Source organism: Rissa tridactyla, chromosome 9, assembly GCF_028500815.1.
Source record: "Rissa tridactyla isolate bRisTri1 chromosome 9, bRisTri1.patW.cur.20221130, whole genome shotgun sequence".
In the NCBI taxonomy this organism is placed as follows: Eukaryota; Metazoa; Chordata; class Aves; order Charadriiformes; family Laridae; genus Rissa; species Rissa tridactyla.
This window is the reverse complement of record NC_071474.1, coordinates 420,166-447,642: the sequence shown is the minus strand read 5'-3', so window position 1 is coordinate 447,642 and position 27,477 is coordinate 420,166. Positions and strand designations below refer to the sequence as shown.

The following is a 27,477-nucleotide window of genomic DNA, read 5'->3' as shown; positions in this document are numbered from 1 at the left end:
TTTCTCGGCAGATCTCAATCCTTCTAAAACAGCTTGATCAAACTGGTATTTCAAAGAAAGACACCAAAAGGACACAAAAAGAAAGAAGTCAGAGAAAGGCCAATACTCAGTATAGCTTTACTCAAATTCAGTTTACTGGGATGTGTTACTCTGGCTGCCAGCCATTATGTACGAACCAGACAGATATGCCCAGAAGGCAACTTTGAGTCCAAAATGAAAGCGGCTCTTAGCTCTCAGCACAACTATTTCTACTCTGCATCTCTAGCTGCTTTCTGAACTTGTGTTCTTTTCGTTTGTCTAAAAATGGTCCCTCCAGACTGAAACAAAACCATCACTCTGCAAAGGAAACACTTGCACTGAGTTCAGTGGCTTTTCTGCCACTCAGTGCGGGACGTGGAGGGGGGAGGCCGGGACAGCCCCTGCAGGGGAAGGCTGCGGGTGAGCCCCGGGGGGTGGCAGGTGCTGCAGGTGCAGGGGGGCAGGACATGTTCTGGGGCACGCTCAGCCAAAAGAAGCAAAACCCCACCCATCCTCCCGGTAATAGCATTGCTGATGCCTGGGCATTGCTTAGATCCCAGCAGCGAACACCAGGTGCCTCCTTTCCCCACCGATGCACTGTGCAGATTTCACACAGCTTACCCCACACCCCCACCCACGCGCGGCCCAGGACAGAACCGATCGCCTCCTGTTTTTCAGCAGTAGGTCTGGGACAAAGTGAAACCCCAACAATGCCATTCCCCAGGCTTCAACTTCTGCCACCTTGCTGCCTGCACCCCAGACAGACCTTTCAGCGGCTGTCGCCCGCGTTGACGGGGCACGGCTCTGTGTGTAGAGCCAACACCAGCAGCCTCTTCCCTGCACCAAAGGAGGGCTCTCGGGCGCGGGGCGGTCGCTGGTGCCCAGCATGCGAGCGTCCCTCCGGGCACCAGGTGCCAAGGGCTGCAGGGGCAACACCAGCCAGGGGCTGCAGGCTGGGCAGCGCTGGGTGGACAACACCAGCGCTACGGGGAGAAGAACCTGTCTGCAGGACTAACAGCCATGACGATACTGCTGCTCTTTGCCATTTCTGTGTCTGGAGCCCAAGCAGCTGAGCTGTCACCACTGAGACTGGCAAACAAAGCGTGTCTGGTTAGCATTCTGCTGGCATCCTCCCCCCCGAGGGGCTGTCCCCTTCATCCCTGAAAGAAAGAGAAGGGCTCAGGCTGTGGGGCCAGCAGCTGCTGGCAGATGGGGGGTTGGAATGGTGAAGTACTGAGTCTTGCAAAGGGCTGTGAAGATTAAGGCATTGAAGCATTTTCACATGAGGCAAGACTGGGCGCACTGAGAGCGTTTAGGCTGGAAGAGAAAAGGTTTGGGATGGGGGAGGGATCTTATCAGTATGTGTAAATACCTGATGAGAGGGAACGAAGAAGAGGACGCCAAACTCCCTTCTCACAGTGCCCAGTGACAGGCCCAGAGGTGAGAGGCACAAATTAAGACACGTGCAATTCTATCTGGACACAAGAAAACACCTTTTTTACTCTGAGGGTGGTCAAACACTGGAATAGGTTGTACAAAGAGGCTGTGGAGCATCCATCCTTGGAGACACTCAAAGACACCCGGAGATACCTGCTCTAGCAGGTGGCATTGGACTAGACAGTCTCCAAAGGCCCCTTCCAACCTTCGATTCAGCGATTCTGTGACTGTGTGAAGCACTGCCACCCTCCAGAGCCTTGCTCCTCGCCCACTGCTGGGCAGGTTCCCTCTCTTCAGCCGCAGTGGTTGGTTCTCAGAGGGACACAGAGCACAGGCACACAGACAGGCCGTTTCCAGAAACACCAAATCACTGTGCATGCCAAAACACCTTCAGCTTAGTTCAGCAATAAAGCAGAACCACACAGAAATTCCAGGCCAAACTGCAAACTGCGAGCGAGATGGCGACACGTGCCCATGACATCCCCCAGGCTGGGGCAGCAGCACCCCCCGACGCTGAGGCGCAAGCGCTGGGCTGCAGGAATCCCCATCACCCAGAGCCGTGGAATCCAAGGGCCGATCGGCCTGAGGAGCCCTTTGCTGGCTGCTGCCTCCACACAGACCTGCAGCAGCAGCTGCACAGACAAAGGATTTAAACACAGACTGGGGCATCCTTCGTCTTACTAATGAAAATTACTTGCAGCAGAAACGAGTAGCGGTGCAAGCGACACTGCAGACACAGTGATTGAAAGCGCACCGTTCAGGTCATTGCCAGATACTTGTCCTTACTAAAGCCCTGTCGCAGTGAAAGCCATGCCTGGAAATATCACTGCAAATGGCAAAATCCCTTAATTACATTTACCAGCACGAGGAATATCCTTCTCAGGCTCCTGAAGACTGCTGCCTTCGACTTGGCCAGAACAAACATCCGAACATAGCTCTGACCACAGACCTCCAGGCACATTCTGGACACAGATCCCAGCCCCCTCCAGCCACGCACACAAGCTGCTACACTAAATGAAGTCTCTCCCCCAGTAACTGTGAGAGGAAACTTCATTAGCATTGAATTTCTCATTTTGTACAAACCTTCACTTTTTGCGTTCAAGTACATACTCATTACTGCAGTCACCACAACTCCTGTGCGCTTCCTGAGAACATTTCTAGCCATCGTGCCCCAACCGAGGCAGGAGCCCCCAGTCTCCACCATCTGTTCCTTAAGAGGAGAGTTTCCCTCATCCCTCATAAGCACTGTCACCCAGCCCTGGAACTCTTCTAGTTCCGCCATGGCCGTTGGGATGACTAAGAGCGAAGTATACATGATGAGAAGGAACAAAGATGATTCACAGTGGGGCATTATTGTATTTTCTGTACTATTCCCCATCCTCTTTCTTTATGCATCACAACATAACCTGACATGAGCTTTGGACCAAATAAAGATCTTCAGTTAGGGGTACACAGTGACATCCAAAATTCACCCTAACATGATACTATTAATTGACACCTTATATGGAGTCTGGAAAGTTTAATTTCTCCAGTGTGCTTGATTTTGCATTTCTTGACAATTAATTTAATGGGGCATCACAATGACTGTTCAATTTAATTGCAGAAGTTCCTCACAGTCTTTTCTAGATATAAGTAACTAAGTCATCTACAAATTTTGATACCTCCATGTTCATTCCAACCCCTTTCCTCGTCATTACAGTATTGATCAACTCTGTTTCTAGTAGGAAATCATGTAGCTCTTGTATTTTACCTCTGGATGCTGCACAAACTTGACCATGTATTTGTTTTCTAATTTGTTTTCTGTCTCTTAGGTAGTTTTTGACTGCTGGCATTAGTTGCTTTTGACCAACACAAAGTGCTTGCTGCGTAACATATGTAAAGATTTAATACACGAATGCACCCCATTCATAACCCCCCTGAAATTTCAGAAAACAGAGAGGGGCGTTCTCCGTCTCCACATGGATCACATTACTTACCATTGTGCACCAGTATCGCCTTCGTCCTGAAGGGCCGCGGAGGGCACACACAAAGCTCTCGGATGGCAGTCAGCAGGACCTGACCGTGGAGGCATTACCCAAGAATGTCCCAGAGGTGACGAACAGCAGCTTCTCCAGGCAATACTGGAGGAACTCCATGGCTAATACTAATGGGACATTTCAGGGTGTGCAGGCTGCTCTCATGGATCATTAATGGGGAGGGAGAAAAGTCTGACTTTATGGGGGTTTTTAGAAGAGTATATGTAGCTTTCATGCTAGAAAGGCTGAGGAGCACTCTCATGGCAGACTGAGCCTTCCTGGAGGGGGGCAGTGGAGGGGAGGTGCTGATCTCCTCTCTCCGGTCACAAGCGACAGGACGCGAGGGGATGGAATAAGGCTGCGTCAGGGGAAGCTCAGGTCGGACTTTAGGAAAAGGTTCTCCACTGAGAGGGTGCTCGGTCACTCTCGGCCCAGGGAAGTGGTCACGGCACCAAACCTGTCAGAGTTCAAGGAGCGTCTGGACGATGCTCTTAGTCAAATGGTTTAGTTTTAGGCCGTCCTGCGAGGAGCAGGGAGTTGGACTCGACAATCCTTATGGGTCCCTTTCAACTCGAGATATTCTGTGATTATTTGGCCCACGGAGTGTAGCATCAATTTGGTTATGGGGCAAGATAGCGAGTGATGAGCAAAGCCACAGAGATTTTGGAGGCAGTGAGAATTAATCATCTGGGGCTGCCTACATGTGCAGAGACCAAGGCCGACAGAACGAAGGACCAGACGCTGTGTTTTTGGTGACTAGTGCTCAAGTAAAGAGGACTATGTGGAGAGGTCAGTCTTGGATAAAGCAAAGGACAGTGCTCTGGGTAACTGTGTGGCAAACAGGATGCCCAAGAAAGAGATGATCCTAGAAGCAGACAGATGGTCGTGGAGGAAGAAAAGGAGGTCATGCAGCCAATACAGATCCTCGCATGCAATGTGATTTGCCATTCTAATTGAAAGCACCTAAAAATCCCTGTAGCTGAATAATAAATTCTGGGCTGGTCCGAAGGGCTGGCAAGGATAGCTGCAAGAGCTGCTGCTTGTCACTCGCTTTAATCTTTGAGACCATCAAACCTCAGAGGTCTGATTAGTCTGTTGATCAGAACTGGAAGAACCGTGGTTACGACGGACTGCGCTGAAATTGTCAGGGCAGCGGGACCTGGGTTCTCATCTTTGTGAGACATCATCAGCTAGGCCTGGGCACGAAAGGGTCATCTTTCGAAGGAGACTGTGCTAAAGTCAGTCATGATGCTCTGACTGGTACACCAAAACGTAATGAACACGAGGGCCCCAAAGATGATTATAGGACTGGCACATCTCTGACGAGAGGCGGGCCGAGAGGTGGGACTGTGAGCCTGGAACAGAGAAGGCTGGGGGGGGGGATCTCACAATGTCTGCATGTACCCGATGGCAGGGTGTGAAGGTTGGGCTGCAGAGCTCTCAGGACGTGCCCTACAGAGGATGGAGACTGCTCATCCGGCCTCAAAGAAACCAGCCCTCTCCCCATCCAAGGGGCACTCCTTATTCCTCATTACCTGTCCTTCCCGCACCCTTTGCCTCCTTTGTCCCTAAGATTATTTGTGCTTACCAGGCCACGTTCTACCTGTTAAGCAAACACCAATAGTACGTTGACAAAAAATACCAAAGTTTCACAGTCTGAACATGTTATCAAGTCACACAAGCCACAGTGACTAAAAAAATGACTCTTCCTAACTTTCAGATCTCTTACCTGATGTTATGAACATATCTCCTCAGGGTGGCACTTCTGAAAAGATCTTACAAGAAGATACCAGATATCACTATGGTTCAGTACCTTTTGCTACACTTCAGCAAAGAGCTGAGACTTGTATTACATGGTCTTCCCCACGCTCCACTGAAAAAAGTCCCCCTCTGGAGACAGTCAAACCAAGCATGATGGTTCTCAGAGTGCATATATTTGCATAATTAACACGAGCTAGTGCAAGCTGAAAGACTGCCATTTCCTTCATTCTGAAATGACATCATAACGCTGAGATAGTAACTGATTCTTTCATTCTGAGTCTGTCAAGTCTCCAACTGCAGCTTCTTCAGTGCCAATGGGAGAAAAAGGATCCAGCCCCAAATGGTGTCCATTCAGAGAAAACGAAACAATGCGTCCATTCACCAACACGCCGGGGCTGTACCGAGTACAGCAAGCTACAGCTCCTCAGGACAGAGACTATAAGGACCAGAGGCAAGGTCCTGCACAGAGCTCCGGGCAGGGTCCTGCCTCTTACCCGCTCTGTGCAAACGCACCTTCCTATCGCCTACCGCAATACGGACCGACCCCCCCGAGAGACCAGGGAGCCCCGTGCTGTTCGGCAGCGAGGGAGAAGAGTGACTGCTCTCTGGCTGGGAGCAGCGTCCTACAGCCGGCACCTGAAGGGCACCCAGCTGCTGAAGCTCCTTCCTCCAGCGTGCAAATTCGACAGCGTGCAGCTGGTAGGACCAGCTCTGGCTGGTGGAGATCTGGAAGCTCTGCCAGCTGGTCAAATGGGCTCAGGAATTAAAAAATAAACACAAAGATTGCTTTGCCGGCCAGTGCACAAGCCAGCAAGTGCGAATCCTCCTTACCTGCAGACTTGTGCATCTCGGAAACGTCTCTCAGCTTCTCTGCTCCGGGGCATCCCTGCTGCACTGCGGGAGTTGCAGCAGCCCCCGAGACACGCTTAGGCCATTTTGTAGCTGTGGGCGATCTGCGGGCAACCACATCACCAGCAGCATGAACTGGAATGTGCCTCAGAGCGGCACGAGGGACGTGCACGCGCAGCCTTCCTGCTCTCTGCGTGCTCAAACCATTCCAGTGAGAGTCCTCAGTAAGTTTAGAAAGAAACCCCTCCACATAGGGGTGGGCTGAAGAGACTCTGAACAGCGTGTGGGCATTTGTGGTAGGTTCTAGAAAGGGAAGATTCTGGGCAAATTCAATTTTAAAGAAAATTGTCATTTCCTTCTCCTGGCAGGGGGAGGCAGCTGCCTTTAGCGGAGACCCTGTACGGGGTGGGAGCCGCAGCGGCTGCCGCAGCCACAAACGCAGCATGGAAAGAAAACGGCTACATCTCACTCTGACTTGACCTTTAGAGGATAAACGGGAGCCCAGGATGGGCTAGCGTCAGCCTCAGCCCTGGCCCAGGGAGACGGGCTGTCTCCACTGCTAGGCCTTGGCCAGGTAGGAGATGGCCACCATCACATGCTGCGTTACAGCCAACTTCCAAACTAGATCGCCCTGACGAGGAAAGGAGCGTGGCCAGTTCCTCAGGCTCCAGAGAGAGCTGGAGGGTGACCCACAGTCTCAACTGGTTTCCACCATCTGTAAATTGGATTCCAAAGCTGATGTAGCGCTTACATTAGCTGCAACAGTAAACTGTTTTACTAACGAACTGCCCTTGAAAAAACATTTCTTTTTATTTCAAAACAAAATATTAAGGTTTTTAGATTACAACAGAACATCTTTGTTAGAGTGAAATAATGGCTAAAATTATCAATAAAAGCAATTATACATTTTTTTCTTAAACTCGCAGCGATCCATCAGTTATTTTTACTTCTCTTTCTTTTCCCTGAAAACTTTGAGAAAATTCTTTTCGGGATACTCTATTTATTTACATACACAGAATCCCAGGCTCCCAGTTCTTATTTTTTTTTCAGACAACAATGGCTGTATTGGCTTCAGCACATGTTTTGATTGAGAAGATACAATAAGGTCGCTGCACTTCCTCAGTTTTAATCTCTTTTTTCTTTCTTGCCCTGACCACTTCGCTCTTGGGATTATTTTTTCATCCATCTTGGCTGTTTGAAACACCATCCAATTTGCTATCAGCCATGTCTACGATCATGCTGGTTACATCCCAATCCCAGTCTGCCTTAAAGGAGCATTAAGGAAAATGGAAGAGGGTATTTCGGAGCAGCTCTCTGGGACGCGGGAGGCTCATCTGCCTCTGGCCTGCACTGGGTCTCTCATGCGGCAACCAGCCCTGGTGGGGACTGCACTGGCACCGACCATCTGAGCAGCTGCGGGAGCAACCGAGAGACCATGGCAGGGCCCCAGCACGACGCCATCACCCCTGCACTCCTAAGACAAGAGATGCACCTGCAGCTCCTCCCTTGCAGGGGGTGGGAAGTCGCTGTCTTCTCAGAAGACGACAGAGAACCTGACAGAGGACCCTCGTCCAGAGAGGACAGCACAGTGGCCTGCTCACTGGCATGTTCTCTCAGGAGATGGGCGGCCTCCGAGTCCCCCCCACCAGAGAGCACGGGACTGACCCCCACCTCCAGCTGGAGTTTGTCTCTCTGTCTACAGCTGAAGAACCCTCTAGCACAGAGATGTGAACGACATCTTCACACATCTGCGTCCCAAACACCAGACTGTAGAATGACTGTCTTTGCTCCCTCCCCCAACAACTCTAAGGAATAATTAGTTAATTATGCAAGCCACAGCTATCTCAACAGGGGACACAAAGAACGCCCTTGGCCTGGCAGCGCCCTGCAGTGCGGGAAGCATCTTTGCCTTGGTGCAGTCCTAAAGCCCTGTGTTGGTTCCAGCTCAGGAACTCAGACACCATCTCCAGCGCCCCAGTGGCTGGAGACCGCTCTGTCACACCTCACCTTTTACAGGGAGCACCCAGTCAGATAAGGGGAGACTTTCGGGCAAGATCAGTGGAGAAACGCAGGTGAAGGCTACAGCTGGAGCGTGGTGTAAACTGCCCAGGAAAGACCGAGAGGTATTTTGAGTGCCGGGTGGGGGCTGCAGTGCAAACCCGTGCCTGGAGAGATCGCAGCGATCGCAGCAATTCTGGGCACATCCAGCTCTTTGTTTCTTTTCCAGGGACGAGCAGAGCAAAGGGTACAGACAGCTCACTGGGTGATCACAGTCCCACAGCCTCCCCCCGACTTGCGCTCACAACATGTGACACTACAGTAACCACTTATTACAGTAAAATCATTATTGGGAAAGTGCTGCAGTTTTAGCTTTCTAGTGTGATTCAATAGCTGAGAATGATGAGGAATTGGCTTCAGACAGTGCTTTGTGGTCCACCAGCAAGTGTCCTGCCTCTCATGGTCTGAAAAAGTCTACAGTAAAGATTTATTTCATATACTTTCTATTTTTAGGTCTTCAAACTCTCTGCAGAAATAGATAAATAAGTATCTATTTATTTATCAATGGCTAAATCTAAAGATCTACCCTCCTTAGAGATTTTCTTTAGTGATTTTCTCTTAGCTAAAGAAAGAAGAACCACTGTGTACTAGAAAAGGGAAAATATATTTTTAGTGGCAATATGAAAATCAACAGAAAATGGAAAGGCAAGAAGCTGCAGCAAAGTGCAGAGTCCCTGCTGGGGAAGGCTGGGGCAGAGCCACGTGCTGTCCTCTGGAGCAAGGGAAGGGAGCATACGAGCGATCACCAAACGTGTCAGATGAAACCACAAAGGACATAAAATGAGGGATTTTAAACTGCACCTAGAAAAGAAGGGCAAGCCAATGGTATTTGAGCAGTAAAGTATTATTGCATGTATGAGTTTTTATTTTTTATGGAAGTTTCAAAATAGCGTGTCGCGATTTTTCGTATTGGAATGCTGAGTCACATAGTTAAAATCACGGCACCACCGAAATAAAGCCCTGTGAATGTGAAACAGGAGACAGGCCTGATCTGGAGGAACTGAAGAGACAGTTACAAAGGACAGGAAAACACAAAGCACTGTGCTGAGAGAGTGAAGATAATTCAAACACCTCTAGGAAGCAAAGCATCCCCTAGGGACTGCAGACCTGACAGCACACCCACACCGACTTCAGCCTGTTAACAAGGAGAATTCTCCAGGTGTTGGGTTTAGCTTTAGTTACCATCCCAGGCACACACCAATGGGAATTTGGGGTACACATGGTATATTTACCACTATTACCCGTATTCCAGTCAGACTGAAGCTGGGTAGAAGAGCTCCCGCTCAGGAGTACACCAACACCTGCACTAAAACCCCCTCAGAGTTCCGTGTATCCTGATGCCTGTCTCTGTACACGCAGAAGAGGGCGAGAGCCATCGCACCAACCCCGCAGGGAGGCCAGCAGCACGCAGGGGCTGCAAGGGGGAGGAAGGAGCACAGGCACGAGCGTTAGGGGAGACAGAGCGGACCCCAGGACACTCTGTGCTCCTTCAAGGGCTCCAGACAGAGCGTTTCCAACCCCAGCGTCTACCCAGCTGTCTTCAGGAGGGCAAACAGGACAACTGGTCACAGATATGCTTCCAGGAAACACCGGCACAACCGAACACTCTCAGTGCAAAAGGAGCCATGAAGCACTAAGATCAGGAAAGAAGAGCACAGCTGATTTGGGACAGACCAGGCACTAACTTTAGAAGAGCTCAGAGGCAGAGAAACAGAACTCTGCAAGTAGAGAACTTGGTGTAAAAAGGTACAGAAAGAAGACAGCATCAGCAAGACAACTCCAAGAAGAAGAGAAGTTTCTCAACAGGAGCAGAGTCAAAGAGTGAAATTAATTGAGAACCACGCTAGGCAGGACAGAGAAATTAAAAACACAGCAGTAACCAGCCATTAGGGTCAAAAGAAAACTATCTCCAGGATAGCAACAGATTTTAAAGAATACGGGAAAAGCACAACAGATTAATTACTGTCAAAAACAGCAGCGTGTGGTGTGGAGACCTACACAAAGCCGGAGGGGCACAGAATGGTCTGGGGTGAAGAAGAACAAGGTCTGGTTTCCAGAACCATTGCTGAGTCTGCCAGGATGGAGATACTGAGGTGCCTGAAGGCGTGTTCAGGTTTCCTTTTGTGGATCTAGCTGGAGATGTTTAATAACTTACCTTACCTTACTGTTACTGCACGTCAGGAGAACTGATCATGCTTTAAGGTAAGAACAGACTCTGCAAAATGAAAGACCACCTCCTGGGGAATTACTACAAAGGTGAACCAGCAGCACGGCAAGAGAAGGAGGTGAAATATTCTTGAAGGTGTGGGAGGTTGTGGGCACTTGCCACATCCCAGGAGATACTCCTCCTAGCCATTTGCCTGTGTCTTCCTATCTTCCCTCCTCCTTGTGATAATTTCATGCCATCTACAGCTCCTCTCCCAGGCAACTTCTATTTCTATACAGTGCCAACCATAGCAACCATCTCATTGCTTCCTAATTGCACATACTGTCTCACTTTTATGCTAAAGAGCAATTTGATAGCTCAGCCATTTTAGAACCACTAATTGAAGACACAGATGTTCACTTTGGAAACAGCTGGATCTATTTCCAGAAGGTACTGTTCCTCACTGTTCATTAAATGCCCCTCACCTGGACATTACACCACCGCTGAGCTACACTAACGGGTGAGCGCTTCTATCTAGTATGCCAGGTGCAGAATCGGTCACGAGAGACTCTGTTGCCTTCAGCGGCTTTGCTGACTCCAGCTGGCCTTGTACCCTTTTGTTGTAACACAGTGTATGGCAAGAACCGAGATCACAGCTCTGCACAGAGGCATAATCCCCATCTGTGAGGAGCTTCTGCTGCAACTTCTTAAACGTCTCCAGCTAAACCCACAAAAGGAAACCTAAACACACCTTAAAATACCCTCTTATCTGGTGCCCTCGCTCCACCAACCCCGGCAGACTTATAGATGGTCTCTTTGGAAACCAAATTAATGTTTTGTGTTTTCCTTGTCAGTGGGACTTCAGCTGTGATTCGCTGCCAGTACCTGAACAGAGGCTCCCCCAAAACGGCTCCTGTTGGCAGATCCCTGTCCCAGATCCCAGGGCTGAAGACTCCTCTGAGTCGCAGAGCTGGACAGCTTCTGATTTCTTAATTTTAATAAGAACATGCATCACACGTTCTTACAACCAGAACACAGCACAGATTCAAGAAAACTGCACGTTTCCCCTAGTTTTGCTGTATGTGGGTAATGCTGATTCTGACCGACTTGGAGGTAACAGCTTGTGATCTGTCCTATTTCTCTCTGGGTTTTTTTGTTTTTTGGTTTTTGGGTTTTTTTGAGGACTGATCAATATGAAATGTGTAAGCAAGCTGCCTGAGGCAGAGAGAACTTAGTTGTATCAAGGAAGGGATGGCTGTCACAAATAAGGAAATAATTCTGAGATTTCCTCCCCTTTGCCTATTGAGACGACAAATTTCTGGCAAGAGGCTCCTGCCTCTGATTTCTAGCATCTGCTTGCACTCCCCAAACCTCCTTCCTATTCCGCACTGCTAACAGTCTCATTCTAAGTAGCTTTTCTTCCCTGTCACCTGCTTGTTTTAAAGATGACCTGCTGAATGCGATCTCTGTTTGGGACACGGATATTAAACCCGCTGTGGACTCTGTGCGGCAGGGGCTGAAGCAGGGGCAGCCTGTACTCGGCCGTTCCCTGAGAAGCAGCAGCTGTCCTCTGCCAGCATCTTTCTTTGATGCGTTTTGACTTTGCACTCTTGGATCTAGTTGCCACTTGACAGATTCTCTGCGTGGTCTGGATTCCTGGGATTTGATTTACAGCACAGACCACGGTGACGATGAATGGGATACAGAAAGTTATTTTGAAGTGCAGAGGTTCAAGGCCCCCCATCCCTTCTGCCAGCAAATGTAGGCCTTGTCTGTTCAGCATTGAAGAGAGGCATTGGGGAGAAGCCAAGGAGGTTTCTAGCAGAGTAGGGACAACTTCTCTCAGTTCTGGTGACAAGTCAACTCAGCCACCGCCTCTCACCAGCGCTGAGCTCACTGAAGTCTCACTCCATAATGGGAGCCCCTGCTTCTCAACGCTTCCCCGTCCAGCCAGGTCTCCTTCCACTTGCAGATTACACAGTGGCATCGGGGACTGAACTTACTGACCTGGGAGAACAAAAAGGACTAGAAGAGGCCGCCACCACCACACACACTCTTGTCGCAGGGCCTCTCACTTGTTCAGCTCCCCCAGAGCCACGTGGGCACAGAACCCCTCCACGCTCCCATGCCTCCCTCTGCCTCGACAATTGTCGTTGCCTTTGAACATGAACCAACTGCAAGAAAGAAGCCCCGTAACAAATAAAACTCCCATGCAAATCTAGCAACCAGGAACTGGGCCAAAACACATACTGTGCTCACACCTACCAGCCTGCAAGCTGGTTCTTCAAACAGATGCCACACAGATCAAAGCCACAGAGAACCACCCTATCCAACATTTTCCTACGTGTCGTATTCTTTCGAAGCCATTTAGTTCTCACGTGGCCTGGGCAGTGTTCGCATTTCTGTCCAACTACTGCAACTTACCCATCTTAAACCGTTTTAGCACACTTTCCAGAACATAAATCTAGTCAACCAGAAGGTAAATCGCTGACTTCTTGCCCACTTCTCCTCTAAGATAGCTATGAGCACCTTGAGCGCCTGATGACAGACCGACATTCCTCAGGCAATATTCAAGAGAGATACTAATGGTCTTTCCTTCCAGTTTTCTCCTTAATTATTTAAAAATTTGGCACTGGAGCTTAATAGAGAGTGGCCCAGGCAAAATGGCTGGATCCCAGTGAAATAACGGTTAGCTACAGCAAGCATAAAAGCAAATGACAATCTCTTAACTTGAAAGTCAGTAGAGGAAACAAACAATCCAGACTTGCCAGCTATGCGGCCATACTTTTCTAGCATGATGTATTTGTAGCTATAGCACGTTGTGAAAAACAGCAGTAAGCTTTTATAGCCTTCATCTTTTCACTGGAAACAACCAAAAGGACTTTTCTCAAGACTACGAAAGTACATGAAAAGCAGAGCTAGCAAATGCCAGCCCACCATGGAACCACGCAGCTTCTGGACAAGTCTCCAGGTGAGAGCTACGGCTACAGCTCGTGCTGCTTATGTCCTGCCAGCTGGTATTTCTATTTTCTTATCATGGCCGGTATCCCAGAGATAGGAATGGACTCTCCTTTCCAACCTTAAAACAGCTATAAGAGTTTCAGGTCAGGTATTCTATGAACATATTCAATAACAACCATTTATTAAGCCGCTGCTGCCTGAAGTGTTTAGCTGACTCCCAGGGGAGTCTTTTGCAAAGGAGGGGTCTGAAACTGTCTCGCTGTGCCTCAACTCTGCAATTTTTTTCACCTTTGCTTCACACTAACAACGAGGAGACAGATTTCCACATGCCTGACTGGTGGAGATGACTTCTCCTTCTGCTGCACCTTCTTCTCCAGGATCTTAAAAGTCAGTACAAATTTACAAAAGATTTCTTGTTTTGCAGGATGCCAGAGACATGGAGAACCTTACATACTTGATCGAACTGTGAACCCAGGGCCCTGAGGCAGGTTCTAGCAAATTGCCAGAGACTTTGGTGCTTCACAAGAAGGCTCGTGAAAGACGATGATTTGTCCAAAGAGGCACACAAGTTATTCCGTAGGACACACTGGTAACAGACATGCGTATTAAATCCTACCCCCTCTGAGACTTACATGCCTCCTTCCATTTCAGATTCTCAACCTTCATCCTCTTAGAGGAAATATCCAAGCTTTTACTTCAAAAGCAAAGAAAGGCCTCGCTCATTTCTTTCAAAACACAGAAACTGTGATGGCAATGCTTTTCAGAAAGGCAGAAATGAATCAAAGTTGCATTCCCCATTAAAAAAAACCTAAATATCCAACCCAATACTACTGTATACATTTGAGAGATCATTCCACCAAGACTTAAAGGCCTGTCTCAGGAGAACCGAGAACCTGCTGGCCAAGGACACCAATGCTCAAGTTCATCGGTGAATAAGGCCTTGGAAGGACAGAGATTTCCTGAAGAGCTGGACACATAACTAATTGTTCCGTTAGCACTAACTTTTGATATGCTGGAGAGGAAGGCGCGAGAGGAGGAGAACTGATCTATGGTCACCAGTCAGCACACGCAGAAATTAATCTCCATTTCTTTTGTGTGAAGAAAAGCTAAAAACAAGCCCCACAGCTTATGCACAGCAAGGCATGGAATTAACGAAGACTGCTTTTTGCCTGTCCACGCTGCACTGTCCCACTGCTATAATCCCAGCTCCCTCCACGTTCCTCAGCTCCTCTCACGAGTCACAGCCACCAGCGCATCGAGCAGCTCAGAGACAGACGCACACTGTCCTACGGCTGGTGCCCGAGTGGCGACTGCCCAGGTGGCAGGGCACACAGAACAGGCACTGTCCCAGGCAGGCACCCACTCGGATTGCTCTCCTCTGCTGCCCCATCAGTTTTCACAAAACTGGTAGAAACTTGCTTTAGTTTCTACCAGTTTACTGGTAAAAAAAGAGTTTACTCCAGACAAACACAAATTGCATGTATTTGTAAGAGGAATTCATACAACTCAATCAAGCACCTTCAAGGGGATGGAAAAAAACCTAATACAAACTGAAAAGTTAGAACCAAAGTAGCTTAATACTTTCTCTAGTCTTTCCTGTCAACAGCTCCAGGGTTTGTGCTGGAGTCCAGAAAGACACGGTCCTGCAGCTAATTCAGGATTTTCGAGGGGAAAGAAAAATAAATCCTCTTTTTCCATCTCAGTAAATTCTCCCCAGAATAATTTCTGAGTATTCATTTACACCTAACTTACTCTTTCTTCCCACACACAGAGACTGTCCATCAGCCCAGTAACTATCACCTCCCCTTCTTCCCCAGGTACTTTTGCCTAACGAACACTTCACGGCCCAGCAGATGCACCCTTTATTCTGAGCTAGCCACTGCTGTCAGGTCCCTGCACGCTAACCATATAAAACAGTCTTCTTTGGCCTCCCATAGCATCTCTTTTCAAGGGCACAGAGGTCTCTCTCCTACCCATCAATTAGTAGTGGAAAGCCTGTGATAATGCATATAGCACGCTTGGCTGTGCTAGCCAAGTGGCCAGAAGTAGCACCCACTAGGATCCCTATACTCGGACACCTATCACAGAGATATACCGCTGGATCCTTATTTGGTGCTCAGTTTCTTCTTCTTCTTCTTTTGTGAGATGCAGCCATCCCAGGTGTTACCTAGGGTACGAATATGTGTATGAACATGTACAAAGAGCACAAGACCATGTCCCACAGAAGCTCATGCTGAGGAACCCCTCTCCCACCCTTGCTGTGGTGTCCAGCCATGCTTCTTTGAATGAGAGAGACTGCACCGGAGCGTCCTTCCTCGCTTCCTCGTTGTCACCAGAGAGAGCCTGTGCTGGCTGCTGCTCACCATACTCCTGTGCTCAAGTCCATCATCCATTTACCACCACATCTGCTGAGGACGTGACTAAGGTATGCTGACAACAGAGATGTAAGAAAGAGCGGCAAAAAGGCATGACAGAACATGAATTATTTTGTTAGGAAAGAAACTACTGCAAAGCTACACATATCTCTGTCTGTAGAATGTGAGCAGGGCAAGGAAACTGACAGCCTGGCCTTGTCAGGTCCCAGGAAAGGAAAGAAAAGGAGGGAAGAAAAAAAAAAAAAAAAAAGGATTCCCAGCCTGTATAGGATAGCTATTTGCTGGAAAAGTGTAAGGACAGACACGCAGTCTGGATGCAGCCAACCAGTACGGAGCCATCAAGGAGATGGGGAAGGTACTGACCTCGCACAGCAAAAGGTCCCCTGCCCCATCAGGAGAAAGAGGAATCCCTGTCACTCTGGAACAGTGCCCAGCCTGCAGGGCTTTTCACAGCGGAACCAGAGCTACTTGGAATAGAAACAGCCTCGTCTCTGAGCTCAGAGAGTTTAAACCGGAGCTTGTTTTTTCTGCAGTCATAAGCCAGCAGGCACCAGCTGCAGAATTTGCCGCAGTGTGTGTGTGTGTGCGCGTGTTCCTGCGTGTGCGAGTGTGCAGCAGCCACGCTCCTCCCCTGCAAGCTCACTGTGTGATAAATGTGCCCAGACCCCTCCTCTTTCTCCTCCCTACGCCACTGACCCAGTCTAATAGCTCTCAGCCCCCTCTCTTCTCTATTAAGAAAGCTTTTGTTGGCATCACTACTGACTCCTTTTAATTGCACCCTCCCTGGTCAACAAGGTTTGCCTCTCCTCCTTCTCCCTTTTACCCGAAACAGCAGTGTCTGACAGATATTCATGGTCACGTACCCTGATCTGTGCAATGTGCCAAACCCTGCTCCAGCTCCTCTAGCTCTGGACCCTGGAGATAAGAGGCCCTATTTTGAAATACTTCAACACATTTTAGCATTAGCATACAGATGATTTAACACTTTTAACAAGATGTTTGCCAGCAGCAACTCTAAAGGATGTCAAAGATACCCTACGAAAACAGAACTCCTTGTGTCCGTGGACTGCAATGGGGTCATCATCGCACTGTAGCGCTGGTGATGCAGGAGAGCTAATCATAAAGGGAGAAGATGGCCCCTTAGACCTCTGTGCTACATGGGGAATATCGCAGGGCAAGGGATGACAAAGGACCACTGCTAGGAAAAAGAAAGCGCTTTGCTGTTTTCACCTGTAAAGCACAAAATCCCTCCCCAGCCTACTAGGATGAAAATCAGCTCCAAGCCTGGCCGCATCTCCTCTCCTTTGCTGCCCTAGAAAGGCTGCATCACTCACATTTTACAAGAACCTTCCCTTTTTTCCTCCCCCGCTAACTGGATGCGTTTGGATGCTTTTTGGCTTCCTGTAGGGGAAGAATGTAGTGTTGAGCAGCTCGAAGCCAGACTTGAGCTACTTCAAGACTATTCGTGTGTGGGTGTGCAGCACCAAAGGAAAGAGAAATTGCAAAAGGGGCCCTGCATCTCTCTTCTGTCTAATCATCAGCACGACAGTCCACCTTAACAACCCTCCCCCCTCCTGACTGGCATTAGCCTTATTCCAGCATCAGCACTGAGCCGAACAGCGATACAGACATTAATACTGGCTTTCACCAAGCCTTGCCCAAAGGGAGCGTCTGGGAGATGCCTCGCGCCACCTCCTCCCTTCTCCAGGAGCATCTTCTTCAGGAAAGACCATACTGGGATAAATCGTAATGCTGCAGGACTGCTTAAGTCCCTAGCAGGAAGAATATCCTCTCCAGATTCTTCTCCAGATCCATCTTCATACATCCTTCCCTGTGCCTGAGCTAATGACACAAGTGCAGCAAACAGCTGAGCAGCCAGGGAATGCCATCGCTGTTCCTATACTCGGGACACAAGCAGCTGAGAAGGGGCGAGGTCCTCACATAGATCATTCCCTTCTCGTCACCAGTCCTTTTCCCCTCAACCACCAGTGCCCCCCCCACCTCTGCGCTCCAACAGGATCAGATTCCAAGGAAAAAAACCCCGCATCTGCTACCGAGTGCTCGGCACAGATTTCCTCACCTGCTCCCCCGCAAGAGCAGAGCAAACCCAGCGCCTCGCCCGGAGCCGCGGCAGATTGAGCGGGAGAGCCCGCCCGGGGGTCACCGCGCTGGACCGCTACCTACATTGACAGTCGCCTCCCCCCGAATAACGCGTCCCCCCCCCCCGCCGACCCGCTTCCCCCACAGCGGCAAACAGCATCAGGGCAAGAACAAAGCCAGCGCCGGCTGCCCCAGTCCTGCACCCCCAGCAGCACCGGGGGCTTCTCCTTCCCCACCGACACCCCCCGCCGCCCCCGGCCTCGGGAGGGGACGCCACGTACCATCCTGTGCCGGGCGGCCCCGGAGCGGCGGCGGCCGGGGAGGCTGGAGACCCGCGGGCAGCGCCGGTGCGGGAGCGGCTGCTGTGTCAGGGCGAGCAGGGAGGAGCCGTCGCCCCCCCGCACCGCCCTGCGCAGGGCGGCTTAACCCCCTCCGGGCCGCAGCTCCGGCAGCGTCCCCGAGACACGGCCGCGGGAGCACCCACCCACCGACCGACCGACCCACCCACCCACCGATCCCCCTCCCACCCATCCCTCCCTCCCTCGCTCCATCGCGCTCCCCCGGGCACCGGCGCCCGCCCCGCACCAAGCCAGGCTGATCCTGACGCAGAGTCTGGGCAACCAGCAAGGCCAGGGCTCCAAAATACGTGAAACTGGACAAACTCCCGCAAACAGATGGGTTCCCAACTACCGGAACATTTCCCCCACACACAGCCTAGAGTCAGGCTGCTCCTCACAGAGGGGCACTCCCCATCTCATCCCAAGGGGGCTTTGGTTTAAGTTACTCTTAAACTGGAACCTGGTGCCAGGCTCCAACCGCAGCGCAGCTCCTCCAATTAAAGAAACGCAACACGAAATACCAGGCGCAGCATCGGCTGGGGAGAGGGTGCCCAGTGCCACAGACCCCGTGTCTGGCTGCTGGTGAACAGGGATGTGTCAACAGTGGATTGAGCGGATAAGAGAACTTGGATGAGCCATGCAAGAACACCAGCAACCTCACCTCCGGAGATTTATTTCCAGTGCTACTTTCAGCTAAATGTTTAAATCATTTTCTAAGAACCTTGCAACTCATTTCATGACCAGTATCAGTGTCTGGCTCATTTGACCTCCAAGGCACTTGAGAGGAGCATGCTTCCTTGCTCCTGCTCTACTGGGCTTAGGCCCATCAGTCCAACGTTGGAATATACAGGTTACTCCATGGCACGCTAGTTGCCAAGAGTGACTTTTTTTCACAGCAAGCACTGAAACCACTACCAGGGCCCTGCCTGCCTTACACAAGATCCCGGCTTACTTTTAGATTCCAGAATTAACTGTGAAAGCTGGAGGTGTCCTGCCTGCCCTACAGCAAGCCTCCTTCTCAATGATCTTCCAAGGGCTGTCAGAGGCAATGGAATATTCAGGAATAAAAATATCATAGAATTGTGATGAGTTTCAAAAAAAATAAATAGAATCTTCTCTTCTGTAGCTTTCACGTGACACCAATCAGGGCAAATATCTGTGAACCTCAGGAAAAGTTAATGCACTGGAATCAAACATCTTTGATTTCTGTATGTTTTGAACAGGTAACATCCTCATCTTAACACCCTATTTAAAAAACACCACAGATTAAAAAATTCTCAAGGGACAAACTATTGAAAAAAATAGTTCCATATGGGAGCTGCTGAACTACTCCATTACATCAGTCACATCCCAGCCTTCCGCTTGACAGTTCCGACACACAGCCAGTAACACCAGCTACTTGCTGGTGCCAGTTGTCTACTGCGGTGCCTGGGAACCACTCTCAAGGGGCCGGAGCCCTGTGGTGAGCACTAGGAGGGAACAGAGCCTTCTGGATTCTGCTTTCACCTCCAACACAGAAGTCGCTGCAGCGAGTGGTTCTGAGATCCGTGCCCAACCACTCCCTTGACAGTCAAATCAGCCAACTCACAGATGGAACGGGACACAGGTCTCTTCCAGCCACCGGAATCATCAGTACAGCATAACCTCCCAGCCACAGGAATACAGCAACAACTGCAATTAAGTGATCGAGCACTTCTTTTTAATATACACATTTGGATTGTTAATTCCTAGGACAAAGTGTTGGAATGTTCTCTGACAGATCCGCAGCAAGGCATAGTGGCCTTCCCATGGCCCAGAGGGGCAGCTGGTTCTGGTCACCAATATAAACAGGCCCAGGTAACGGCCAACGCTTTCAAGCATTATTCTCAACTGAGATACTTAAAAGGGTTTTATCTTTGGAAAGAAAATTAGGGTTCAGTCTGAAGCCAGCATATTTTGGTGAAAAAGCCTGGGTTCTGAAAAGAAGTAAAAGTTCCTGCTCTCCTCTTTGAAATAGCGCGGAGAGCCGATATTAACAGAGTTGAGCTGACCCTTTTTCTGTTTTAGTGGAAAGTGAAAGGTTTGTGGTTTTTTAAATGTATACTACGTAATACGGAATGAGAATCTATGGATTTACATTTGTTTAATTCAGGAACTAATGGCCTGAGTCTACTGGACACTACAAAGACTACCTCAACGTAAAAGCTCCTTTGGATTTATGTCAGCACTAGGATTACAAAGAAGATCAGTTCTACATATGCTGAAGAAGGGTCCACAGTCAAATAGCTACAGCCACCCATTGACACTAGGATCTTAACAATTGGTTCAGTATCTATTGAGCACTACCTGCAACTTCAGCAAAGTCTCATCATCAGGGAATTAATGGATTCTGACAGTAGCCAGGACTGTGAAACAAATGATCAGAGATGTGGAAAAGTAAATCACTGCATAGCTCAGACTGGGAATATCCCATCTTTGGCTGCAGAAGGGATCAGCTCCCCACCCCAGTCAACCACGTAGAATGGAGGAACTCCAAGTTCCACTTCCATGAAACGTTTGCCTCAAAGAGCAGAAGCAAGCCTGCTTGCTGGCCCTAGGCTCTTCCATGCTGCTGCTTCTTGGTGCTGCTATAATTAATTCTGCCAGTTGTAAGGTAACGATCAATCATTTCAGTCGATCTGGTTTGATGGTTTTAATTAAAACTGTTGGGACAGCAGTCAGAACCCAGCCCACCACACCTTCACGTATTCTTTATTCCTGCCTGTAAAGAGTGGAGAAGACGCAGAAAAGCCCATTCCATACCCTACCTGTTCATCCCTACTCCCTCATCTGAGGGTTTGGCCTCAAAAACCTTCTCATGACCCTTAATCCTTAGGAACTTCAGAATGGGAACACTGGGTCAGGCCCTGAGCCCGTCTAGCCCACAGCCCTGAGTGGACAGCTGGGGAAAGAGCATAAAACACGTGACAGATGGATTTACCCTCAGTTATACCTCTCAGCTTCTGGCAGATGCCCTCACTCACCAACAAAGGTTTTTCTGCATCTTTATGTAGAAGTTGCATGAGCTTCTCTATTGCATTCTGAAGCTACGTAAACTTTTGAACTCTGTGGCAATTGTTTAGCAATGCATCATGTGTGAAGATGACTTCCTCTTCTATATTTAGTTTGTAACTTCTGCTTAGTGATTTCATTTGATATTCCCTAATTCTTAGGTTATGAGGGGAAAAAAAATAATTCCCATTAATCTTCAGTAGAGCATTTGTATTCTCATATTTGTCACACTGCTCTTCCACTCCCTTTTCTGTAAGGTGAGAACTGCTAGGTTTGGGTTTTTCATTTGGTCAGTTGGTTTAAGTCTCCTCCTGTAGCGAAGCCTTTTTGATCATTCCTATCACTTTTCTGATGTTAGAATATTCTTTCTGAGACCAGGAAAGAAGAAGGACCAGAACTGCACAACACATTCAAGAATTGAGTGCACAATATACCAACACAGGGGCATAACGATGCTTTCTATGGTGTATTCTACTGTTCTAATTGCTAACATTCTATTTGCTTTTTGACTGCAGCTAAGCATTAAGATTGCTGCAACTCTATAACCATCAATAACTTCAAATCAGCAGCTGTCTCTGTTATTTCAGCATTGACACTATGCCCCAAATCATTTATGAACACATGGAACAGCACAGGCCCCACAGATCCAGGGCACGTGGCTCGTGACAGTGATGCTGGCAAGAACCTCCCTTACCACAGTAAAGAAGAGCATCAGGATAACATCTGCCAGTATCCATCTATTCACTGAGGACACAAGTATAACACTAATCTTAGTGGTCCCGGGTCCTTCCAAGTCCTTTTAAAAACAGTGTCCCACGTTCCAGGTTTTTTCTTTGGTATCCTAAAGCCATTTATATCAATCCTTAATATAATAACTGCAGAATAGCATCTTCAATTATCTTTAGAAAGTGTTTTAGCCACCACTTAGCAAAAGCTTACTAATTTCCATGACATCATAGAAGTAATCTGTGGTAGTGTACTCCCTGTACACTACTCCCCCTGCACAAAAAAGAAGTTAACTGGCTCCACCCTGATGGCTTTTTTTTTTTTTTTATATGTATACAGGGTATATTTGCCCCCCTCCTATCTCCCAAACATGAATATATTACCTTTGTTGTCTGTGCTTCCAGCCCCCCCTGCTCATCATCACTTCAGACTCATTTTCTTATCCCCTGCGCACGACAGCAGACATTCTTAGAGGAGATCGTTATAACCACCTATTGTGCTTGCCATCCCACCACGACCAGTACAACCCAAGCTAGAGAGGCTTGCACAGTCAAAGGGAATAGGAGTCGGAAGCAAAGAGCAAAGTAAACGGCTGGGGATGCAGAACGACTGCAAAGCAAACCGGCAGTCCCTTTTCGCAGCTTACAGATGTACAAGGTGAGCAAAGGACGTTACTTAAAAGGTGCTGCTTTGCGGCAGTGCTGAGGACAAAGCAAGAGGATATATTTGCTACTACTGCTACATATAAACTAGGCTGCTTAGTATTTGAGTTAACATCACCCACTGAACTGTACAACTGCCCAGGTGGCGGCCTGCAGGCTGGACCTGGCCTACGGGGTAATTTCATCCAGACTACACTTTTTGAGGTCTTTCCTAATAAACTTACCACAGAGACACGGGTCTATGTCACTCCAGAGAGCAGTGCGATGGGTGCAGGAAGGAAGGGAGGGGGGTTAGACAGCCCCGCTCTAGGACTGGTCTATGCTGGCAATTGCGCTGCCATTAGCAGATTTTTCAGAGCGCTTCAGGACCCAGCTCCCACCACCGCTACGGACGTACACCGGGGACATTCCACACAGTGACGCACAACTCTGCAGCCGTTTCCTTTTCTATGCCCATCACAACACTCACCAAATTTAGCCCCTAGCAGGATATTTAGGGCAGCAAGATCTCCTTCTGTATTGATTTTTTTTTAATATTGATTTAGCATATTCTATTTCAAGCAGCAAAATAAGATTTGATATAACTGTTTAATCAGGACATTTACTGATATTAGTAATTGTTCCAAAATCCCTTCCTCTTAACAGTCATACAACTACAGTTTAAGCATGAACTAGTCTGATGTCTTTAACTGTATTACAACTTTTTGAATATATAAACAGGCCAATTTGTTATCTTCCACCCACAATCTTATTTTATAAGGAAACTATATTGTTTCAACAACATCATATCATGCTTTTATCTCTCTTTTGCCTCAAAATCTCTGTATGTGTCATAAATTTGGTACTTCTAATAACTATTTCTGCTGTATATTTTCAATAGCAGTCTCCATGAAATTCATGACTGAAGGTTGATGCATCTATTTTCCTCCAATTTTTGTTTCACTTTCTGCTCCTGGTTATGCGTTCAGGTCCCAGCAGCCACGAATGCATCTTTTTATACTTTGCAGGTGTTTTTTATAAAGAAAAATTACTTATGAGGTATGGTGATTTTCACAAAGCACAGTTCTTTGGCATATATGTCATATATGTACTGCTTGACCAGCAAGACACTTACTTAAAGCTGAAGAGGTTCTTAAAACAGCTGCTGCTTTTACCGTACTCCAGTTATTTAACTGGCCTAAAAAGCCTCCTGCACAGCAGTTCTTTGAGACAGGCCTCCTGCCTTCATGCGATCAGATAAGAGTTGCAGATAACCTCTTCATTTTAGCTTTTAAAGAAAACAACAGACGATCATTTAGCAAAAAACCTAAAAATAGCTGTCAAAAGCAGAAGAAAAGGGGCGCTAGTAAGGAAAGCACTTACTGAGTTTCAAGCCTCTTCCAGTTCCTAAAGAGAGTGCACTGAGCTTATGGTTTCTGCTTCCTACTTTCTAAAGCCAGGAAGACCTACAGAGCTGTGATCAAGAACGCTTCAGTTTCTTCAGTCCACCAGGAAACCAGGAGGTTCACCTGACAGTTATGGGACAGCACAGACCAGACACCAGCACCACAGAACAGGAGTATACACAGGCTTAGTATTCAGGAGAAAAAAAAAAAAAAAGGAAAAACCCCACACTGAAACCAGTCCCCCCACCTCTGCAAACCAACAAACAACCCCCACCACACCAAAAAAATCCAAACCCAAGACAAAAACAGTGCACTGAGGTAAGGCTCATTGATGTTCCATTCCAACGACCACTCAAACATCGGTATTTAAAGACACTATTATCCTCTGATGCAAGGACATATTTATATCAGCTGCTGAATTAGAGAAGAGACGGAGTGTTTCCCCACTTATGCTAACAAAATAAACTCTTCTCCGATTAGTCAGACAACAGCCACTGAATCACTGTGGTTTGAAACAAAGATCCTGCCTTTTGGTGAGGAATTCTGTTCCTTGTCCACAGGGCTTTGAAAAGGCCTCAGAGCTTCCTAGGACGTTAGGTGTAGTTCTCCTCCGACTAGAATACGGAATTAAATTTATTTCATCATTGCACACCTGAGTCAGTATCACACCAACAGGAATGTTCTGGATCATAAAAATTACGGAGCCACAAACTGGCTATGCCCCCAGGCTTGCATATATAACAACAGTGACTATATAAAAGGTTTTTCTGTTATTTTCAAATTTTAGGGTGCAGACAGGGTTATGTCTCCATGCTCTTCTCTACCATGGTATTTAAAATATTTTTATAAAAGTGAAGGCTGCATATCTTTATGAAATATGAGACCTCCAAGAACTGCAGCTAAAGCGTAATACCGAACGGGGCTTACAGTACGTGTTGAGTCCAGAGAGGTCGTGCTTCTCTGAACAATAGCTCTGAGTTACCCACTGTCTTATGCTCAAATACACTTGATTTTCTTCACAACTATAGGCCAAAGGCTTTAATGCGAACCGAGATTCTAATTAACACTAGACTTGCTTCTTAAAAGTGTTGCAACAAAGAATAACCACAGCCTGACCCAGCCATAGCCCTGATAGAGTTAGATGCTTTTATTAGGAAAGATAGGCATTTATTTCTCCGTACCTCTGCATAGAAAGCATACAGATCTCAATGCACAGAGCTCTAACCTCTCTGTCAGTCTGCATGCCGGGCTTGTGAGATCTCCTTACACAAGGCTGCCCAAGTAATTACAGGAGAAGCAGGCTGTCACCACAGCATGCTGTACAGAGGAGGCTGCGGAGAAGCACAAGGATTTGTTTGCATCCATCCTCTTGGAAGATTTTTTAACTATCCGGTTACTGACTTTCACAGGCTATGTGCTGTCAATAAACCAAGAGCCCCAATTACTTTTTCAAGTCTTTGGCAAATCACTTCTAAAATCCTCTTGGCTATCCTCATTTCTGTCTAGGTACAGCAATTTTTACTGTTTTCTACAGGCTTTACTAGGATGTTTTTAGAAGATACTTGTTTTTGCTGAATACTTCTGCATCTTTCTGTGCAACTATTTAATAAGTCTTTGCTACTTCCTATCTCCTTTCTTATTGACAGATATTTGTACCTTTTTGTTCTGTATGATTACTTAAATTATGATTAAAAAGATTTGTATACCACTTTTGTGAAGTTTCCTTGTTTTTTAAATAACCATTTCTGAAGTGAAGGGACACCTCATTAGTTGTTTGTATACTTCTATTTCAAGGAATCCCTGATCCCTTAAGTATTTTATTCTTTCAGCTGCTTTGCAAGTCCAATACAGTTACATATTTAGGCTTCTCTTCCTTAATTTGAGAATAATCTTTACATCTTTCTGATACTTCAGGGCCTAAGGAGTGACTATCTGAGCTATTAAGAATTAGGTTCTCTAAACTTGCTGTGGTATTTGACAAGTTGATAGGTGGATAGCACAAGTCAAGTCATCCATTCCATTTAGTTCTTTATCGTTTTCTTCACCAAGTAAGGTTTTCTCTTTGTGTTACTAGCATCCCTAATACAGGTCCAGAGAGACTGTCAGCACCCATTTCCAGCTTCTTTTCCAATTCCTACTTTAAACAAATTTGTGAATCCTGTGAGTTTTCTGTGGCAACACTCTGGTCTCTCCTGTCCCAGAAAATAAGGTTTTAAAAACGGTGATCCTAATTTAACTCAGCAACTCAAAAGCTTTAGGGAAAACAGCAGAAGATGACCTGTCTAGAACTCTCAGCGGAAAGGATAAAGAGGTTTATAAATCAAGGCTGCAAAACTGGAGCAAACATGAGCAGTACTAAAAGACCAGAAGGAACATGAAAAGAGGGATGGAGGAAAATATTGGGGCACAGTAAGAGCAGCAGTGTCCCCTGCACAAGCGCAGTGTGACCCCCCAGCACCCAAAGAGGGGCTTAATGCAGCAGAGAGGAAGGAGGGACAAGGATCAAATCTTAGCAATTTCTTAGTGACACTGGGATAAACCCTAGTGTTCTCCTAATAACACTAACACTGAGTTCAAGGAAAGACTTCTCCAGAAGTGTGTCCAATAACCAGCATGCGTCTACCTGAAGAAAAACGCGTGCCTTCCAGGCAGCGTTCAGGCTGGCTGTACTTCCCCAGCATTAGCGCCCGATGGGCACCACTGGATGGCCCTGGCCAGAGGCACAGTGAAGCTTCCCACGTGTCCCAACAGAACGGAAGAGAGGGTACAAGCCAGGTCTAGCACCAAAAGCAAGAAAGAAATGCATCCAAGGCAACGTGAGAGACGCTACAAGAGCCAAAGTGTACTGCAGAGGGTATCTTTTCCTTATAGACGTGTTTAACTGCCTCAGATCACATTCTTTCCCAGAACCAGCCAGTAATCTCTTGTAAAAGGCACCAGCTGCCCTGAGAAGGGTCAGATTCCTGGGAACTTGCTGTTTTAACTCTGTCTCCAGGGCCTGAACAGAGGCAAAAAGGCTGCTGAGATCCTTATGCAGGAGAGTGCCAGCCCAGAGGCACCGATGCACCCAATGCCCCGTCCGTTTTCCAGGGAAGAGGTGCCACGCTGCAGGGAGAGAGGACACCCGCGGGACAGTCTGACCGAGTCACAGCGGGAGACAGGCAACAGGCACCAGTGGCAGCGGTGAAGATGATGCAAATGGATGTTGGGAGCTAAGCCTGGGACAACCCAAGAGGAAGGCTGAACAGAGGGTAGAGCAGGATTTAGGGTTGGCAGTGGCACAGGTAAAATATCCAAGACAAAATACATTTGGGAACGTTGACAGTACTCTGAGTATACTGCCATGTTTACATGACTCTGTCAAAGACTGTAGAGGACTTGCTTAAGAAAGGTACAGTTTTTATTAACCCATACTTGTTACTTTTCTGCTTCATTTTTCTCCTCAGTATGATCTCTAGAATTGGAAACCAAGATGTTGAAATGCCAGCATTTTTCTGTAGTCAATGCAAAACAGCTCTGCCACATTCCTTGAAGCTGCAGAACCCATAACCTGTCAGGTTCACACAGATTTAATGGGCATCGTATGGAGGCTTCTCTCAGTGACTCTAGGGATGAG

The 27,477-nt window shown here is 47.8% G+C and overlaps 1 protein-coding gene across 2 annotated transcripts in view; it reads right to left on the bottom strand.

Moving 5' to 3' along the window:
• MAP1A (microtubule associated protein 1A) overlaps nucleotides 1–27,477 on the bottom strand; it is a 68,178-nt gene that overhangs the window by 19,569 nt on the left and 21,132 nt on the right. The window contains exon 1 of one of the 2 annotated variants that reach the window (XM_054214894.1): nucleotides 18,002–18,150. The exons of the other annotated variant lie outside the window; for it this stretch is intronic. The gene's annotated coding sequence lies outside the window, so the exon portion shown is untranslated. Of the gene's footprint in view, nucleotides 1–18,001; nucleotides 18,151–27,477 lie in introns of those variants that run through there. 2 annotated transcript variants of the gene reach the window in all.